This window comes from Monodelphis domestica, chromosome 6 (genome assembly GCF_027887165.1).
Source record: "Monodelphis domestica isolate mMonDom1 chromosome 6, mMonDom1.pri, whole genome shotgun sequence".
Taxonomy (NCBI): domain Eukaryota; kingdom Metazoa; phylum Chordata; class Mammalia; order Didelphimorphia; family Didelphidae; genus Monodelphis; species Monodelphis domestica.
Genome location: NC_077232.1, coordinates 201,980,294 through 202,000,895, shown reverse-complemented (window position 1 = coordinate 202,000,895; position 20,602 = coordinate 201,980,294). Strand labels below are relative to the sequence as shown.

The window sequence follows — 20,602 nt, the reverse complement described above, 5'->3', positions numbered from 1 at the left end:
CACAAAATGCTGGTTTCCTTAGCTGGTATTTGATAAGATTTCTTAGTAAAAAAAAAAAAGTCCCTAGATTCCTATACTTGGAAGCTCAGTACTCAGTACAATGCCTGGGAATCACTCCATAATTATCCAAGTAAAAAATATGATCTCTGTATTGGTAAATTTAAAGTTGATTTCTTGAAAAAATAAAAATAAACCTTTCTGAATATTCACTTTTTTACATTTTGACCAAATTTTCTATGCATTTGATTCAGGGACAGAGACCTTAATGTAGAATCTAAAAAAACTCTTGAAGGATAATATCTGGTACATAGGAATACTTAATAAAATGCTTGTAAATTTATTGCTTTAATTTACCATTGAAAAGACTGAAAACTAAGCCAGTTGATTTTTTGGTCTCATTTCAAGTTATCTATACAATTTAATGTTTTTGTAAGCTGAGTGGATTACATAGCAAGAATGAATGACAGACAGCCTAGATACTCCATAGTTATTCCTTTCATGTCAAGAGAACTTTGAGGAAGCATAGTGGATGGACCATTGTGGCAAATTTATGAGAGGATATGAGCAGGCCTGGATAGGTTTTGAAGTGCATTATCAAATCAATGAGATCACAAATTTATTGTGTACTGGAGATGATTGTAAATTTATTTTTATATACACTATGGGATTTAAGATTTCTATTTATTTTTGAAGAAATAATGAGTAAAATAATGAATAATAAATTATTAATCCTATTTGACTTCTCGGACCTTAACTTGCCCTTTCTTTCTTAATTTTAAATAGGGGTTGAAGCAAGTACAATCCTAATTCTGTTCATATTTTTAAACAAAACTAGTTATGATTATTTATATTTCAATCATCAAAACATAAAACAGCTATCAATGAGAAGTGTCAGTTATTCCCTTTATGTCTTACAGAATATTAAAGCTAGAAGTCACCTGCAAGATCTCTAGTCCATATTACATATGATGGAACTGAAGACCTAGAAAGGCAAAGTGACTTAAATCCAAGTCGCAAACTATACTACAATTATTCAATTCGACAATTATTCATTCCAATTTTATTGTATCTATTTCTTCTATTACAGAGTAGTGGTTAATACATATACTTATCCCACTGAGCAGTTTTTCACTTTAGTTATTTTGTATGTCTTGCCAAATTTCTCTGTATACCTGACATTGACAATTATCATTTGCATTATAGTATTCCGTTGCTTTAACATACTAGTTTATTCAGTCATTTTCCAATGTTTGACAATTACATTGATCAAATGATTCTATTCTGGTATTCTTCCTTACATAGATATGGTCAGGAGGACTTAGGGTGGTTGATCTCAAAGAAAACTATTAAATTCATCTATTCATTTTTGCTTAAGAAGTCATAAGGATTCTCTTTTATAAGTTATACACAAAGGAAAATAACATTGCCACCTTTCATCTAATGGAATCTGAAATTCACTTTATGCTCCCTGGATTAGACTCACTATATAAGTACTAAGTACCACTATTACATATTATGACACTGTTGTCTGGGGTCTACTCCTCATCACATATGAGATTGTGCATATATTTGCATTTCTATTTCATCATTTTCTTTCCCAGACTAAGCTCTCCAGACATTAACTTGACAAATAACCTGATCAACCATCAGTTTTAGTGTGGTTCAGTATGTTTTAAACTTCTTAATGGAAATATTTACATATGTATTCAGCCTTAAAAATTTCCATTTCTCCTCTTCATAAGACATTTTTATCATTCACTGATCTATAGATCAAACACATACATTTTCAAGAAAAAAATTATATAACCAATTACGTATGTAAAAGAGCCTTTTCCAAATATTGTCCATATAAAACTAAGACTGGAGTGCAAATTCTTTTAGGAAGTTTACATAGAAGTCATCCTAATAACTTTTAATAATAGGACAAAGCAAAAAAAAAGAAAGAAAGAAAGCAGGCAGCTAGATGATTCAGTGGATTTAGAGCCAGGCCTAGAGATGGGAGGTCCTGGGTTCAAATGTGACCTTAGACATCCTAGCAGTGCAACCCTCGACAAGTCACTTAACCCCTCTACCCCTTTACCATTCTTCTGCCTTGTAACCAATACAAGTATTGATTCTAAGTCAGAAGATAAGGGTTTAAAAAGAAAAAAAAAAGAATGGTATGTAGCATCATCAAGTGGCAGGTGTGATGCTATGCCACCTCCTAAGGGAAGCTGAGTTATAGAATAGAAGGTACACATGAAGCACGAGGCCCCAATTTTAGTCTCAGTTTTGCTATCTTGCTGGGTGACCTTGGAGAAGTCACATATCTCTGAGATGTTCTCTGTTCCTTCATTCTAGCTCTGACCTTTCCTATTTTAATGGTACTTTAAATATCTTTGTCACCTGATGGAATATCTCAGTGTTTCATAGATCTGTGCTAAAAAGGAGGAAGAGGGAGAGGCATAGAAGGAACTCTGATTCCCTAACTCTCCATTCTCATAGTTGTTCCCCAGTTCAGGGCTTCTTCTCCTTTCTCCCCACACTAGTCTCTTTTCCCTCCAAGCTACCATGATGTTCCTACCCAGAAGAGATGTCTTTTCACTCAGCATGATTCCATCTGACCCATGCCACCTTTCCATTAAACAGTCCATCAGTCAATAAGCATTTAAGAAATACTTTGTCTTTGCTGGGCACTGGGGATACAGTACAATAAAGGGGGAAAGCAGGCCTTGTCCTCAAGGAGCATACTTGCAATGAGAGAGAAAATGTCAATTATTAGATGTTCAGTAGTGGTCTGCAGAGTAAACAGAAGTGATCTCTCAGGGGAAGTTATTGGCAAATTGAAGGATTAGGAAAATGATCCTGTACCAGTTAGTTTGAGCTAAGCCCTAAATGAAGTCAAACAAGGAGACAGAGTAGGGTCTAGATGAGGGACACAAGCAATGCAAAGGGATGGAGAAGAATGTCATGCTTGAGGAACTGCAAGGTGCAAGGGGAAAAAAAACAAGGTTAAGATGGCTAGAAAAACAGGAAAGGACCAGACTATGAAGAACTTTAAAGACCTTTAAATGCATTTGATCTTGGAATTAAGGGGGAGCCACTGAAGCTTATTGAAAGCAGAGAGGTCAATGAGGTCACAGCACATTTTAGAAAAATCACCTTGGTAACCAAATGATGAATGTATTGACTGGAAGCAAGGTTTGAGGCAAGGAATCCACTGACTGAAGCAGTCAAGACAAGAGGTGATAGGTTCTCAACTACAGTTGTAACTGTAGGAGTGGAGAGAACAGAACATAGAGAGAAGATGAAGGTAGAAATGTCATGATTTGGAAATAGATTGGGTATGTGGAGTGGGAGTCAAGTAACAAAAATTTGGAGTGTGGGTGATAGCATTTTTGGGAGAAAGATAAGTTCTGTTTTAGACATGGGGAGTTTAAGATGCTGATGAAACATACAGTTCAACCAGTCCAAGAATCAGTTAAAAATGAGTGATTATAACTCAGAGAGATGAGGGCTGGATATATACATCTGCATAGAGATGATAATGGAACCCAGAGGGACCAATGATACTATAAAGTGAGATTGAATAGAACAAAAAATGAAGTGGACTCATGACAAAACTTTAAGAGATAGTCAGGCTTGGAGAGCATGACATGGATAGTTAAACAGACAGAAGGAAAAGCAGAATACAGTAGTGTTATAAAAGCTGGAAGAAGTATACAGGAGGAAGTGATCAACAGTATCAGAAGCTACAAAGAAGCCAAGGACAGGATTGCAGAAAGGTCATTAAATTTAACTAATTAAATTTAATTTAATTAAGAGATGATTATAGCAGACAGTTTTAGTTAAATGACAAGACCAAAAGCCAAATTATAGAGGGTTTAGAAGATAAGAAAATACACATGAAAAGCATAAAAGAATATGAAAATATTCACATGAAGACTACACAGTAATATATGTAGAACCAGAACTGCAGAGATTAAAAACAATATGAATTTTTCTATTTTTCAAATGGGGCTCTCCTATTGACACAGCTCCATACTATGGAACCTGGAACTTGACAGTCTATGATTCATAAATATTTGCAGAAAGAACCTCAAATGGGTGCTAGTGAAGAATAGAATTTTGCTAAAATGAGATTGATCCACAAATCAAACTATTTGGTTTCTTATGGTTACTAAGACTAGCAGATCCATCATACATAGGCAATTCTGCACCTAGGGCAAGCATAACAAATGTCACAAAAGGTGTTCTAAGCTAGAGAGTTAGCTGGATCCCATCCCACGGAAGGGGAAAGAGATGTCTGGAGTAGTAAAGGAAGCAAGCTATCTAGGAACTTTTTGTATTTAAGTAAATCTTGAAAATTTGATACTAGTCAGTTATTTCTTCATACTTGACATTCAAGGAGTCTGATAATTGGGGATGGGGTATTACTGCTAATTCCTACTAAAAAAAATTTGGGGAGGGGAGAGCTAAGAGCTTGCAGTCTACTCTCTCCCCCCTTAAAAAACCCTCAAATTATAATAACAATTTAGAGTTGGAAGGCATTTTAGGGGAACTATTTAATTCAATTCCTTCATGTTACCACAAGAGAAACTGAGATCCCAAATTAGAGAAGATATTTGTCCAGGATCTCAAAGTAGAACTGAACAACTCTTACTTAAATGAAGTTGGTCATTGAGACAGTTAAATGGAGCCAAAATCTGATTTACCTATTAGAACTAAACAAGACCTTAGAAACCATCTTGCCCAATTTCCTCATTTTATAGAGAAATCTCTAGGCAAAAGATTTCCAAATGTATATATCCAGCCCTCATCTCTGAGTTATAATCACACATATGTAACTGTTTCTTGGACATCTTGAACTGGATGTTCCATAGAGCTTTAGAGTTAGTGGCAGAGCAGGAACTAGAAGCTAAACATCCTGACTCTCACTATAGTATTCTTTCAGCCCAGTTACTTAAATATGTTTTTTTTTGTTGTTGTTTTTTTTTGAGATCTGGCCAAGGCTTACTTTACTCTAGGACACTGACTCTTCCTAAAATAAGGCACCTGGTCTTACAACTGAGGATAAGAAGCCAAGTAAAGAGGGGACTCCTTGATCCTTCCCAGGTGTAATCTAGCCCCAAGCTCATTGACCCCAGGAAGGGGAATTTAATAGCCTCCTATAGGAAGTGCATAGTACCTGTATCTGGCCCAGTCTAGAGGTTAAGATGAGGTGAGATATGGGTGTATAGATGGTCAAGATAAGATAGCATTCCCTACTTGGTCTAGCATTGGATGGTTCATTGCCACTCTCCATTGCTTGCATTTTTTTTCATTTTAATAATATTTTATTTGATCATTTCAAAGCATTATTCATTAAAGACAAAGATCATTTTCTTTTCCTCCCCACCACCCCCTATAGCCGACGCGTGATTCCACTGGGTGTTACATGTGTTCTTGATTCGAACCCATTTCTATGTTGTTAATATTTGCATTAGAGTTTCGTTTAGAGTCTCTCCTCTGTCATGTCCCCTCAACCGCTGTAGTCAGGCAGTTGCTTTTCCTCAGTGTTTCTATTCCCATAGTTTATCCTTTGCTTATGCATGGTAGTTTTTCTCCTAGATCCCTGCAGATTGTTCAGGGATATTACACCACTACTAATGGAGAAGTCCATTACGTTTGATTATACCACAGTCTCTGTGTACTATGTTCTCCTGGTTCTGCTCCTCTCGCTCTGCATCACTTCCTGGAGGTTGTTCCAGTCTCCATGGAATTCCTCCACTTTATTATTCCTTTGAGCACAATACTATTCCATCACCAACATATACCACAATTTGCTCAGCCATTCCCCAATTGATGGGCATGCCCTCATTTTCCAGTTTTTGGCCACCACAAAGAGTGCAGCTATGAATATTTTTGTACAAGTCTTTTTGTCCATTATCTCTTTGGGGTACAAACCCAGCAGTGCTATGGTTGGATCAAAGGGTAGACATTCTTTTGTCACCCTTTGGGCATAGTTCCAAATTGCCCTCCAGAATGTTTGGATCAGTTCACAACTCCACCAGCAATGAATTAATGTCTCTACTTTTCCACATCCCCTCCAGCATTCATTACTTTCCTTTGCTATCATGCTAGCCAGTCTGCTTGGTGTGAGGTGATACCTCAGAGTTGTTTTGATTTGCATCTCTCTGAATATAAGAGATTTAGAACATTTCTTCATGTGCTTATTAATAGTTTTGATTTCTTTATCTGAGAACTGCCTATCCATGTCCCTTGCCCATTTATCAATTGGAGAATTGATAAATTCTCCATGGAGCTCCAATGGAGCTTGATTTTTTGTACAATTGATTTAGCTCTTTATAAATTTGAGTAATTAAACCTTTGTCAGAAGTTTCTATGAAGATTTTTCCCCAATTTGTTGTTTCCCTTCTGATTTTAGTTACATTGGTTTTGTTTGTACAAAAGCTTTTTAATTTGATGTAGTCGAAATTATTTATTTTACATTTTGTGATTCTTTCTAAGTCTTGCTTGGTTTTAAAGCCTTTCCCCTCCCAAAGGTCTGACATGTATACTATTCTGTGTTTACCCAATTTACTTACGGTTTCCTTCTTTATGTTTAAGTCATTCACCCATTTTGAATTTATCTTGGTGTAGGGTGTGAGGTGTTGATCTATTCCTAATCTCTCCCATACTGTCTTCCAATTTTTCCAGCAGTTTTTATCTAATAGTGGATTTTTGTCCCAAAAGCTGGGATCTTTGGGTTTATTGTATACTGTCTTGCTGAGGTCGCTTTCCCCCAGTCTATTCCACTGATCTTCCTTTCTGTTTCTTAGCCAGTACCAAATTGTTTTGATGACTGCTGCTTTGTAATATAGTTTAAGATCTGGGACTGCAAGGCCTCCATCATATTTGTTTTTTTTTCATTATTTCCCTGGATATCCTTGATTTTTTGTTATTCCAAATGAATTTTGTTATGGTTTTTTCTAAATCAGTAAAGAAATATTTTGGGAGTTCAATGGGTATGGCACTAAATAAATAAGTTTGGGTAGGATGTTCATTTTTATTATATTGGCTCGTCCTATCCATGAGCAGTAAATGTTTTTCCAATTGTTCAAGTCTAGTTTTAGTTGTGTGGAGAGTGTTTTGTGGTTGTGTTCATATAGTTCCTGTGTTTGTCTTGGGAGATAGATTCCTAGGTATTTTATTTTGTTTAAGGTGATTTTGAATGCGATTTCTCTTTCTAGTTTTTGCTGCTCAGCTGTGTTGGAGATATATAGAAAAGCTGATGACTTATGTGGGTTTATTTTGTATCCTGCAACTTTGCTAAAGTTGTTGATTATTTCAATTAGCTTTTTGGTTGAATCTCTAGGATTTTTTAAGTAGACCATCATGTCATCTGCAAAGAGTGATAACTTGGTCTCCTCCTTGCCTATTTTGATGCCTTCAATTTCTTTTTCTTGTCTAATTGCTACTGCTAGTGTTTCTAGTACAATGTCAAATAGTAGAGGTGATAATTGGCATCCTTGTTTCACTCTTGATCTTATTGGGAATGCATCTAGTTTATCCCCATTACAGATGATATTAGTTGATGGTTTTAGATATATACTGTTTATTATTTTTAGGAACAACCCTTCTATTCCTATGCTTTCTAGTGTTTTTAATAGGAATGGATGTTGTATTTGATCAAAGGCTTTTTCTGCGTCTATTGAGATAATAATGTGATTCTTGTTGGTTTGTTTGTTGATGAGGTCAATTATGTGGATGATTTTCCTAATATTGAACCAGCCCTGCATCCCTAGTATAAATCCTACTTGATCATGGTGGATGATCCTTCTGATCACTTGCTGGAGTCTTTTTGCTAGTATCCTATTTAAGATTTTTGCATCTATATTCATTAGGGAGATTGGTTTATAATTTTTTTTCTCTGTTTTTGACCTGCCTGGTTTTGGAATAAGTACCATGTTTGTGTCATAAAAAGAGTTTGGTAGAACTCCCTCTTTGCTTATTATGTCAAATAATTTGTATAGTATTGGGATTAACTGTTCTCTGAATGTTTGATAGAATTCACTGGTGAATCCATCAGGCCCTGTGGATTTTTTCTTAGGAAGTTCTTTGATGACTTGTTGGATTTCATTTTCTGATATGGGATTATTTAAGAATTCTATTTCCTCTTCTGTTAGTCTAGGCAGTTTGTATTTTTGTATATATTCATCCATTTCTGCTAAATTGGTGTATTTATTGCCATATAATTGGGCAAAGTAATTTCTAATGATTGCCTTAATTTCCTCTTCATTGGAGGTGCTGTCCCCCTTTTCATCTTTGATGCTGTTAATTTGCTTTTCTTCCTTCCTTTTTTAATTAGATTGACCAGTACTTTGTCTATTTTGTTTGTTTTTTCAAAGTACCAGCTTCGTCTTATTTATTAAATCAATAGTTCTATCACTTTCGATTTTATTAATTTCTCCCTTAATTTTTAGGATTTCTAGTTTGGTTTTCTGCTGGGGGTTTTTAATTTGATCTCTTTCCAGTTTTTTTATTTGCATTTCCAATTGATTGATCTCTGTTCTCCCTAGTTTGTTGATATATGCACTCAGGGATATGAATTTATCTCTGATTACCGGTTTGGCTGCATCCCAAAAGGTTTGAAAGGATGTCTCGCCATTGTCATTTTCCTCGATAAAATTATTAATTGTTTCTATGATTTCTTCTCTAACTAAACGATTTTGGAGTATCATATTGTTTAATTTCCAATTAGTTTTTGATTTGGTTTTCCATGTACCTTTACTGATCATTATTTTTATTGCCTTGTGATCTGAGAAGGCTGCATTTATTATTTCTGCTTTTCTGCATTTGTGTGCTATGTTTCTGTGACCTAATGTATGGTCAATTTTTGTCAGTGTGCCATGTGGTGCTGAGAAGGTGTATTCCTTTTTATCCCTATTTATTTTTCTCCATATGTCTATTAATTCTAATTTTTCTAAGATTTCATTCACTTCTTTCTTTTTTATTTATTTTTTGGTTTGATTTATCTAAATTTGATAATGGTTGGTTTAAGTCTCCTACTAATATGATTTTACTGTCTATTTCTCCCTTCAATTCTCCTAGTTTCTCCATTAGAAATTTGGGTGCTATATTACTTGGTGCATACATGTTGATTAGTGATATTTCCTCATTATCTAAAGTCCCTTTTAACAAAATATAATTACCTTCCCTATCCCTTTTGATCAGGTCTATTTTTGCTTTGGCTTTATCAGATATCATGATTACCACTCCCACCTTCTTTCTGTCAGTTGAGGCCCAGAAGGTCTTACTCCATCCTTTAATTCTGACCTTGTGGGTATCAACCCGCCTCATGTGTGTTTCTTGAAGACAACATATGGTAGGGTTTTGGATTCTAATCCATTCTGCTATTCGTCTACGTTTTATGGGTGAGTTCATCCCATTCACGTTCAAAGTTATGACTGTCATTTGTGGACTCCCTGGCATTTTGATATCCTTCCCTAGTTCTAACCTTTTCTTCTTCGGCTCTACCTTTTAGTCCAGTGATTTACTTTAAATTGGTCCCCCTTTTCCCCTCCCTTGATATGTTTCCCTTTTTAGTCCCTCCCTTTTTGCTCCCTCCCTTTCCCCCCTATCTTTCCCTCCCCTTTTGTTTTCCCTCTCCCCCTCCCCCCCTTGGTTTTCCCTTCTCCCTACCTTTGTTGGGTAAGATAGAATTCAAGATCCCAATGGATCTGGATGTTTTTCCCTCTCAGAGTTGATTTCCCTGAGAGTAAGGTTTAAGTAAAAATTCTCTTTCTCGCCTTCTTATAGGAGTTTTCTTCCCCTCCCCTTCCCATGTGAATCTTTGTGTGAGAAAGATTATTCTATTTGGTCTTTCTTTTCCCCCTATTTACTCATTACATTTTCCCCACGTGTTAGTATACATAGATTGATATAAATGTAGTCCTTATAGAAGAGAGTTTGAGTAAATGAAGAAGATAACATTTTTTCCTTTTCCCTTTCCTTCATATTTACCTTTTCAGGTATTCCATTCTCTTTGATTTTCGATATTGAACTTTCCACAGAGCTCTGGTCTTTTCATTGCAAAAAGTTGGAAATCTTCTATTTTGTTGAATGCCCATACTTTCCCTTGGAAGTATATAGTCAGTTTTGCTGGATAGCTGATTCTTGGTTGAAGACCCAGCTCTCTTGCCTTTCTGAAGATCATGTTCCATGCCTTACAATCATTTAGAGTAGAACTTTCAAGGTCTTGTGTGACCCTGATTGGCATTCCTTTATATCTAAATTGTCTTTTTCTGGCTTCTTGTAGGATTTTTTCTTTTGTTTGAGAGTTTTGGAATTTGGCAATTACATTCCTGGGAGTTGTCTTTTGGGGGTTTAGTGTAGAGGGTGTTCTATGAGCTCTGTCAGTAGCTGTATTGCCCCCTTGTTCTAGAATCTCTGGACAATTTTCTTTGATTATCTCTTGTATTACGATGTCAAGTTTGGTGTTTATTTCTGGCTTTTCAGGAAGTCCAATTATTCTTAAATCATCTCTTCTCCCTCTATTTTCCAAATCTGTCACTTTGTCAGTGAGATATTTTATGTTCTCTTCTAATTTCTTGGTCTTTTGGCGTTGCTTTATTAGTTCTTGCTTTAAAGCCTGGTTTTCTTTTACAGTTTGGTCAAACTGGTTTTGTAGATGCGTGAATTTCTTTTGCATTATTTCCCACTTTTCCTCCCAGAATGCTTCCATCTTTTTGCTCATTTCAGATTCAAATTCTTCATGGGTTTGTGGAGGGTTTCCATTTCCTTTGGAAGGTATCGGAGCATTTTCTTGTGTTTCCTCTTCTATCTCCTCTGTGTTTTGTATTTTTGCTCCATAAAATGTGTCCAAAGTCGCCCCCTTCTTCTTGTTTCTTTTGGAATTTTGGGGCTTTTGTGCTTCTGTGTAGTATGCCATCTCTGAGTGGGGAGGATTAGCTTTTCTTATCTCTGTATGGCGTTCAGAGGTTTTAGCCCTAGGCAGATTGTCCGTTCTATGAAGTTGTTATTCTGTCTTCCCGGGGAGCCAGGAATTGCTGGTGTGTCCCTGTTGCTGCCCTCTTTCCCTCGGTACCCTCCTGATGCTTCTCCATTGCCTTACTTCCAAGCTCTGAGCCTAGCTTGGCCCTTGTTCCTGTGCCTTAGCCGGTCAGCTGCAACACTCTGCGGGGGGAGGGGCCGCGGCTTCCTGGAGCTCCTAGGGCTCCTAATGAGATTAGCTTTCCCTGGATTGAATTTAGTATGCCTTGAGGCAGGGACTTTTTTCGTGAGACTCCAATGGAAGGATCCAGCCAGGGGGTTACAAGCTCCCCCCCCCCTCTCTGTTTCCCTGCTGTCTGGGTGCCCCCTCAACTGGGCCAGGTTGTTTTCAGGATGTGGCCTTCAGAATAGCCGGCTCCCGAGGCCCTTTTGCCAACCCTGAGGGTTGCTGTTGTTTCAAACGACCCTGCTCTCTGAGGGGGAGGGGCCGCAGCTTCCCGGAGCTCCGAGGGCTCCTCCCAGGGGGTTAAGAGCTCCCCCATCTCTTTTTGTTTCCCTGATGTCTGGGTGCCCCCTTGACTGGGTCAGGTTGTTTTCAGGGATTGGCCTTCAGAATAGCAGGCCGTGGGGCTCTGAGGTTGCCTCTGCTGCCTCGGACTCCGACTCGGCGCTCTGGGTTGGGGGGGATGGGTCCTAGGACCTTCCTTCTGCCTACCCCTTAGGTACGAGTGGTCTCGGGTTCTGGCTTTTGGGGGGGGCTGTACCTTTTGATTCAGGTCCAGGTCCAGGAGGAGTACTCCCGGGGTCTATGTTGTTGATCGTTTTGGATTTCGGTGCCCTAGGAGCATTCAGTTTGAGATCGGTAAGGAAGGGTTTCAGGAGATCTGGACTTTAGCTTTCTCTAAGCCGCCATCTTGACCGGAAGTATCTCCATTGCTTCCATTAAAAAGATTGGCCCTCATTCTCAGCCTGAAGCTCAGGTCTTACCAACCTTAATTTTTACCCTTTGTACCCACTCTACTGTGGAACTCTTGTGAAACTGAGTCAGAGCTACTCCCTAGTAGGAGGCACCTTCTTCTCAGCTGTCAACAGATTCTGCCTTCTCCCTTCTTCTTTAAAGGAATACAAATGCTCTAGTCTCTGAAATTTCTTGGTCCTTGGCACGAGTGTCTTCTCTAAATGATAAATACTACGACTTTCAAAATAAACAGTATTTAAATGTCAAAGAGCAAATAAAAAAGATATTGTTTTGCTTCTTCTATAGAGTTAGTTCAAGTGTTTTCCCTTTTAAAACTAATTTAACCAAAGATTTTTTTTTTAATCCCAAAGAGAAAACTGTTATCATTCCAAAGTTTTAAAAATAACCCTGGACATGTTCTTTTATACATTGTGAAACTCACATCCATCCCATAATTAACCATTTATTTTTAACAATTTGAAAACAATGGGTAGTGTGAACTCTTCAACCATCCCTTGATTATTTCCTGGGATACAGTAAAAGATACAAAACTACAGTTCTTTTAGTTTTCTCTTAAAGGCAAATATAATGTAGGGAAAGTATCAGATTTCATTTAACTATTGCCCTTCAATGGGAATCACTCTAGACTTCTGAGTAAGATGGCTACTGGAATAAGAATCCAATAACTCAGCTCCAACATACCTAGTCCAGCAAAAACCTGAAACTTAGACCAGACTGAATAATAAGCAAGAAATTTAATGAGAAACAACACTGGCTTCTTTCAACCCAGAACATTACACATGCACAAAAAGCCAGCCATGCATACTAGGAAAGTGGGCTGCCAGAAAAGGCAGGGAACCAAATTGATTGACTCCAAGCCTGACCATAGGCAGGCCAGGGGAAAAAAAAATCTAGCCTGTAAGATCTGTGTCCAGAAGCAGCAAAATCAGAGATCTCCAAGCGAGCCTAAGGTTAAGTCAGAAAAACCCAAACTTGTAAAAAAACAAAAACAAAAACAAAAACAAAAAAACCTCCGGGTTAAGAACTTGGAATCTTCAGGGAATAAAAGTGATAGGTTCAGGGATTCTAAGGTATCTAGTGATCTGTTCTGATATACCATAAAGGGCCCTGGTGATCCAATTCTTTGAACCTCAAAGTGCCAGAAGATCCTATCCCAAAAAGGTATGTCAACATAGGAACTCATAACAAGTACAAGCAAGGCCAACCACATTTCCCAAAAGGACAGAAAGGGGTCAAACCTCACTGACATAAAGCCCCAAATTCAAGAATTAAAGAAAGAAAGAATGAGTAAACCAAAGAAGTCCCTGAGTAGCACTGTAAAACACTGCTGTAAATATAGAGGACCCCAAATTGAAGTTCATAACTCCTTAATAACTATAATCAGAGACTCAAAAAATAATTTTCTGTAAAGTCTACATGAATTAAAGGAAAATAAGCAAGAAACAACAAGAAGAAAAATATTCTGGAGAAAAGAATGAAAGGATAATAGAGATCTTAGAAGAGTAGATTGTAAATCTTATCCAAAGAATGAACTCCCAGAAAACCAGAATAGACCAATCAGAAATAGTAATACATAGAAGAATAAAAAGTTAAAAGATTGAAAAGGTTGAAGGAAAGGTAAGCTGATAGAAAAAAAAAAAAACCTTGACTTGAAAAATAAGTCAAGGAAAGAAAATTTAAGAACCACTAGAAACCTATGTGGGGGGTAGGGGAGCAGGAGAAGCCTAGAAAGCAAATTGCAAGAAATTATAAGTAAAACTGCCCAGATTTATTAGGAAAAGAAAAAGTTAAGACAGTACAAATTCACCAATAAATTCCTGAAAGGAATCCCAAAAGGAAAAATCCCAGAATCTCAGAGAAAAATCAAGAGTTTCTAAAAATTACTGTGCATGTTCAAGAAAGAAGGAACTTAAGTACTAAGCAATCACAGTCAAGATCACACAAGACCTGGTAACTTCCACCTAAAATGAAAGGAAACCTTGTAATAAAATGTTCCAAAAGGCAAAAGTTTTAGTGTTATAACCAAGAATAACTTGGTCTGAAAGCAGAGCATAATTCTACAAGGAAAAAGAATGTATCTTTAATATACTAGAGAATGTTCAAGTATCTCTAATAAAAGATCAGAGCTATGTACATACACAGTGCTACTCATCTAAATGTTTATTTCATCAAATCCTACAGTTGCTAACCAAAAGCCACTAACCTTTCTGATAGTTATCATATCATCAAAGGCAAAAAGTAGTTCTGCTTTGGCAGAATCAAAGAATGCCTCATAATTGTTCCTTTAACATTAATATTAACATTCTTCCTTCACATTGGTAGAAAGTTTTTGATTTTCAGTCTGTGTTTATGCATAGAAATTATGGAATGTTAGGGATGAAAAGGCTGTTAGTGATCACCTGGTCTAACTCCCTCACTATACAAAGGGAGAAACTGAGGCTCAGAAAGAGCTGTAAACCCAATCAAAAACTTATAAATTATTTATGTAATCATAATACACATAATAGTTGTATATTATGACCACAGGTTATCCTAATAATGCCATTTAAATTATCATTTGACCTTTGTCTCTCATCGTTATGGTGATAACTTTTCCTTCATTACAGTAGTTTGATTCCAGCTTTTGTTTTGTGCTACCAATTCATTTGCCACTATTATTCATTATCTTTTCCTTATGGATGTTAGCTACAAGAATTGGCTGTATTTTCTGTTAGATAGTTATGAAGTTCATCTTCAGTTGTACTGAAATATAGACTGTTTTCCTTAAATCCTGAGATGTCTGACAAACTTACTGTCTAAATAAGTCTTCTGACAACCTTCTCAGCTACAACAGCCTTCTTAAAGGTCTTTTTCCTGTCATCCCTCCACTACATTCTTCATACTGCAGCTCCACCCAACTATCTTTCTTTTGCATAGATGTATTCATGTAATTTCCTTGTTCAAAAATCTTCACTAATTTACTATTGCTTTACAAAATTCAAACTTCTCTGCTAGGCACTGAGGTCCTCCACAACCAATTCCCCAACATCTTTTCAGACTTATTTCATATTTCTCTCCTCCATCCCTCTCCTATATGTTTTTATAACTCTGATCCCTGAACCTGAACTGTATTCTTACCTCCATGCCCATAATTCATATATGTGAAATGCCCTCCCCCTTCATCTTTTGTGTTCATGCCCATCCTGTAAAGCCTAAAGCAAGTATTATTTCTACAGGAAGACTTACCCTGATCTCTCTAGTTAGTAATGATCATCACTCTGGGGCTTCACATAGCACTTTGTTTTATCTTTTATATTACACATCAAGGCAACATTTGTATATCTTATTGCCCTAACAGTCAAGTGCCCAGCATAGTGTTGTTCACATACATGGAGCCTAATGAGTATAAGCTGATTGACTGATTGTTCCCAAACTGGCAGACCCTGGCGATACTCATGTCCAAAATAAAAGGGCAAGGTTCTATATAGTGTAAAAGAATTGCAATCCCAAAGGCATTCTTATCTGAACAACACCAAAGGTCTTCAGTGACTTGTTGGAAACTCAGTTGTTGCAAAGAGCAGACTATGCTAAATTGCTCCATTTGTATCAATTAAGGCAAAATTGCATTCCCCTTGCAACTGCAAAACAGCACAAATTGGTAACAGTTGTTTTGGTAATAATATTTATTTTCATGAATTCAAAGTAAAAGAGTGAATATATGTTGGAGACTGCAAACTTGAAAATAGTTAATAACTTACCTACTCTTTTTAAAAAAATTAAGTGTTATTAAAACTCATTTTTGAAGATCAATGTTATCCACTAAAATTCCTACTTGCATTCAAGTTAATTTCAATATATAAAGTATAAGAACTTTTCAGGCATTCCTTAAATACTCTGAGTTGTTTCATACCTAACTCTCTTTCCTTACTATTTGCTCACATTGAAAATATGAGAAGAAGGGATGGGTGATGTTTTATTCCTTATTCTCCTGGGTAGGGGCATGAGTCAAGAGAGGGGAAGCTACATGAGCAACTCCCACAGTTTTATTATCTGCTTCCTCTTCTTGTTTTCCAGGCTGTTCCTATCTGCTCCTCTCCCCTTCTTTTCACCCTCAACCATGAGATTGGGTAAGGTGAGCTGAGGCAGCTGTGAAAGGAGAAGAGGGTTATTTAATTGTTCTCACACTGCCTTCAGGAGAGTGCTTATCTTCCACCTGTTGTCTTGAGTGTATAGCCTGCTACTTAGGATGTTTGGGGTATGTGTTTGGGGAACCTGCAAATGGAATGAGGGTAGGTTTTTCTGTTACATTTTCTCTACTTGTTCATTATTGTTTGTGACTCTCTTAATCTTTTATCAGAAATAATAAAATGGACTTGAAATGTTTCTAAATCTTGTAATTAGATAAGGTATTGGTACTGTTCTTAACACAGGCAAATGATTCAGAGATTTCTTCCTTTTCCTAAGCCAGCCCTTCACCTTTAGGTTGACTTCAAAACCTACTATAGCTAGGAGATTCATGCCTGTTATTCCTGGGTCATTAAAAAATTTCCAACTACCTACTTTTTTTCTATTTTTCTAAAATTACCTACTTTTAAAAATGGGCATTTTTGCAATTTGGTTAATTTGCTTATTTTTGCCAACATTCTTATTAAATTGGCTATTAGTGAAAAATGGAATTAGAGGTTTCATTTTAATGCTGCAATAGCTGATACAAAGATTTTTTGAAGTCACTGGCTAATTTATACATATTGAAATGAAGACTATATCTTCCTTAACTATAATTATCAAGTCTTTCCTGAACACTGGGACTTCTGTGTATCATTGGCCCATCACTACTTGACCTTTGTTAAATTAGAATAGGAATTTTGGAGAGTAGAACCCTTCAGGCACTAAAATTCTAGGCTTCATCAACCCACATTAAGTTAAAGCACAAGTTGATTCTGAGGTATGGAATCTAGAATAAGAATTTACTCTGTTGTTGTTTTTCAACACTTGTGAAAGGTTACTAAGCCAAATAGAATACTAGCTATATAAAATACATGCTAAAACTAAGATATGAAAGAGATTTGTCTTTATTCTCTTTTTTAAATTTTAATAAAGGAGGAAACTCAACCCGATATCCTTAATAGACCACTGACCAAAACAGAAAAAAAGCAACTTCTTTATGTCAATGACAAAGGAATGACAGCAACTACCCAGAAAAACGGAAATAAACATTTCTTCATAAAAAAGGTAACAGTTTTGTTCTATATCTCTTTTAAAAAAATTAAGACATGTTTTAAATATTAATCTGGAAAAACTGAGATGAAGAAATAAGACAATGTTAATAGCAGAAGATTCTCTCTCTTCAACCTTCAACTGGTCTGTGATTTTATTGTAAGATGCCCTCTCCTTCAGTTCAGTCATTCCACCCTGTGCCATTCTTTTCTATAGTTTTAAGCTGTTTTCTCACAGAAAGTCCACCCAACACACTTAAGCTTTTCCTCTAGATCTTTTAACATTTTATGAATGCCATAAATAGCAGACTGTTTTTAAAAAAGTGTTTTATTGGCTCTTTTCTCAAGATAATTCTTTATCCTTACAAGTAATAAATATTGTTTCTGATGCTCAGGTCCCTCAAACTTAACTCCCAAAATGCCTTTGTTACCCCCTTGCAAAGGCCTTGGGTTTGAAGCCAAAGATTCTGGGTTAGAATCCTAGCTCTCTCTCACTAGGCTTGTGGGTGCCCCTATCTTCCTCTGTCTCTGGCATCTATATAGTGGATTAGAAAGTGTCTGATTCCCCTTTGAGCTCTAAATGTATGGGCCTTTCATCTCAGTGAACACCATTAAGTTCAACAAACTGTGGGAGATTGATAATTTTCTCTGATATACAGTGGAAAGAGCACAAAGGACCATGGGATCATAGCTGGAAAGCTAGAAAGGACCAACAGCTCAAACCCTGAATTTAACAGATGAGAAAACTGAGGCCAAGAAAGGTGAAATAAATTTCAATAAGCAGCAGAAGCATGATTAGAACATAGCCCCTCTGACTCCAAAGCCAGTGGGTTTTTCATTGTGCCACTTACTTGGAAGGAACCTTGCATTTTGAATCTACCACAAAGTCTCTAGTCTAGTCACCTTTCATTTAAAATTAGAAAGGCCAAATGGGGACAGCTGGGTGGCTCAGTGGATTGAGAACCAGGCCTAGAGGTGGGAGGTCCTAGGTTCAAATCTGACCTCAGACACTTCCCAGCTGTGGGACCCTGGGCAAGTCACTTAACCTTCATTGCCTAGCCCTTACCACTCTTCTGCCTTGGAGCCAATACCAAGAGGTTTAAAAAAGGGTTTAAAAAGAAGGGTTTAAAAAAAAAAAGGCCAACTACATGGTCTCTAGAGTGTCTTCTGGATCCTGAGCTCTACAACCTTTCAGGAAAAAAAAAATTTTTTTTTTAGAAGGACACTAGGGCTGGAATTTAAGAATATCTTAAAGGACCATGCAGTTTTCTAACTTTATGTCAATTGACTCATCTAGTCTCTTTAATTTAAAAATTCTAAGTTCAATATTTATAAGAGTCTTATGGTTGAAAAGCATATTACTGTCTACACCTGCATAATATAAGACAAATTTCAGATCTTATCTAGAAATCGTCATTTTTGCAACAACTGCCCCAGTTTCATATACCAGTCAGCAGACAATGAACATGTGTCCAACTGAAATCCTGACCCAATGTAAATCAGAACCCAAGATTATTTAGTGGTTTTGATAATTTATTGGGAAATTGATATTTAATGGCTAAACCCCCTGAAAATGTTTTGATTTTTGAATGATAAATGCATACATTTGAGTAAAGCAGTCATAAGCCAATAATCAAAATTTCCTAAGAGCTTCACAAATTGATTTTTGCTAGTAGAGTTTAAGATGAAATTCCCTTAAGAAAAGATGCCGTTTCTTTGATGGCAGAGGTTGGTCTTACATAAATTGTTTGCAGAAACCTAGAAAGACAGGTGTGTATTTTCAATTATCTATTGTTAAGCATTGAGTAGATGGTCTTACTTAAGATGAATGAAAAGAAGTAGGCTAAGTATATTTAATGAAGTATCCTTTTTACAATATTATAATGATTGTGTGGGAAGGGAAAACTGCCTTTCATATAACTAATGACTGATAGTGCACTTATCTCAAAAGTTTAATTCATTCTCCTGTGGCAGAGGGTATATTATAATTTTTCTTTTGAAAACTGAATCTCCAAATTTAAAGGTTCCTAGCTAAAAAATCCAAGGGCTGTCAAGTCTGTATTCAACATATAAAAAAAATGTTTCCCAGCCCCTGAATTCAATTTTGATTTATTACCTTAAATGTATAAACATTTCTATAGGTTTGCCCAATGTGATGTTTCCTCTTAGGGACTTCTAGATCAGTTAAAATCATTCAAAAAAACTTACACTGAAATACAATATAACTTGAATAGCATACAGTGGTATCTCAGATCAGCTCCTTTTGGCAATAGATAGGAAACTCATTTTCCTAAGGCATGATGCGTAGATTGGACATTTTTCTTTAGGTCACTAAACCTTGATTTTTAAAGTACCTAGACTTAAAAATCTAGGGACTAAGAACAAGATGCTTACATACATATATGTGTGTGTGGATGTACCCTATTTTCACGTTCCATAGAATCCTCAGACCAAGAAATACAAGGTCTTTTCTTCACTATATCATTACCAACCTAAAATTGAACAAGATGGCCATCAAGACCAACCTTTTCATTTTATAAAAGAGAAAACCAAGTCCAAAGGAGGTTTATTGAACAACCCAAGGTCATGGTTCTAATCATTAGAGGTAGGATTTGAACCCAAGTCTTCAGACTTCAGAACAAGTATTCTCTTCACTGTATCACATGCCCTCTCAGCATGACACAGTAGAACAAGCTTTGAATCTGTAGCTGAAGGAGCAATCAGCACTCAGATTTTAGCATTGTTGCCTTAGATTAATTTAGGCAAATAACTCTGACCCTGGTTTTAATTTATTAAACGAAGGGGGTAGACTAGATGATCTTGAAAGTTTCTTCTGGATCTAATATTATGCCCTTAATGGTAGCAAAATGGCTATTAGGACAGGAGATTTCGATTGTAGTCTTCATTTTTCCATTGAATGTATGATCCTAGAAAAGAAATCGGACCCTTTTATGCTTGAGATAACCTATATATAAAAATGGGAATGTCTGCCTTTTCCTTCTTAAGTATAATAGAAAAATAAAATGAATTCTAAAATGTTTACATTGTAGGAAATTATTTTGTGCAACTTAATTTAGAAACCATTTTCTGGATATTCAAATTGTGCTTTGGAACTTGTAGATGACTATTTAGTAAGTGGTATAACTGTGGTCCAAAACCCAAGTCTTCTGATTCTTAAATATATTGCTCATTCCACTGTTCTAAGCCATTATAGTGTAGTAGATCTTTACAATATTTCAAAGTTATTCATTTATCTATTCTGCACAATTCCAGTGAAAGGAACTATATTATATAATTTGAGGGTAGGGGATGTAAAGAAGAAACATTCTCAACATTCTCCAGCTTCAGCAAACTAATTATTTTGTGGAAGAAATCAGAAGTCTAAACAAATAACTATCATCCTAATAATTTATATTTAAATAATTCTTTAAGGTTTCTAAAGTATTTTCTTCCA

General features: G+C 36.4%; 1 protein-coding gene across 21 annotated transcripts in view; it reads right to left on the bottom strand.

The window, feature by feature from the left end:
- NPY5R (neuropeptide Y receptor Y5) overlaps window positions 1–20,602 on the bottom strand; it is a 170,267-nt gene that overhangs the window by 106,765 nt on the left and 42,900 nt on the right. For 2 of the 21 annotated variants that reach the window (XR_008912954.1, XR_008912953.1), the window contains one exon: window positions 17,158–18,906. The exons of the other annotated variants lie outside the window; for them this stretch is intronic. The gene's annotated coding sequence lies outside the window, so the exon portion shown is untranslated. Of the gene's footprint in view, window positions 1–17,157; window positions 18,907–20,602 lie in introns of those variants that run through there. 21 annotated transcript variants of the gene reach the window in all.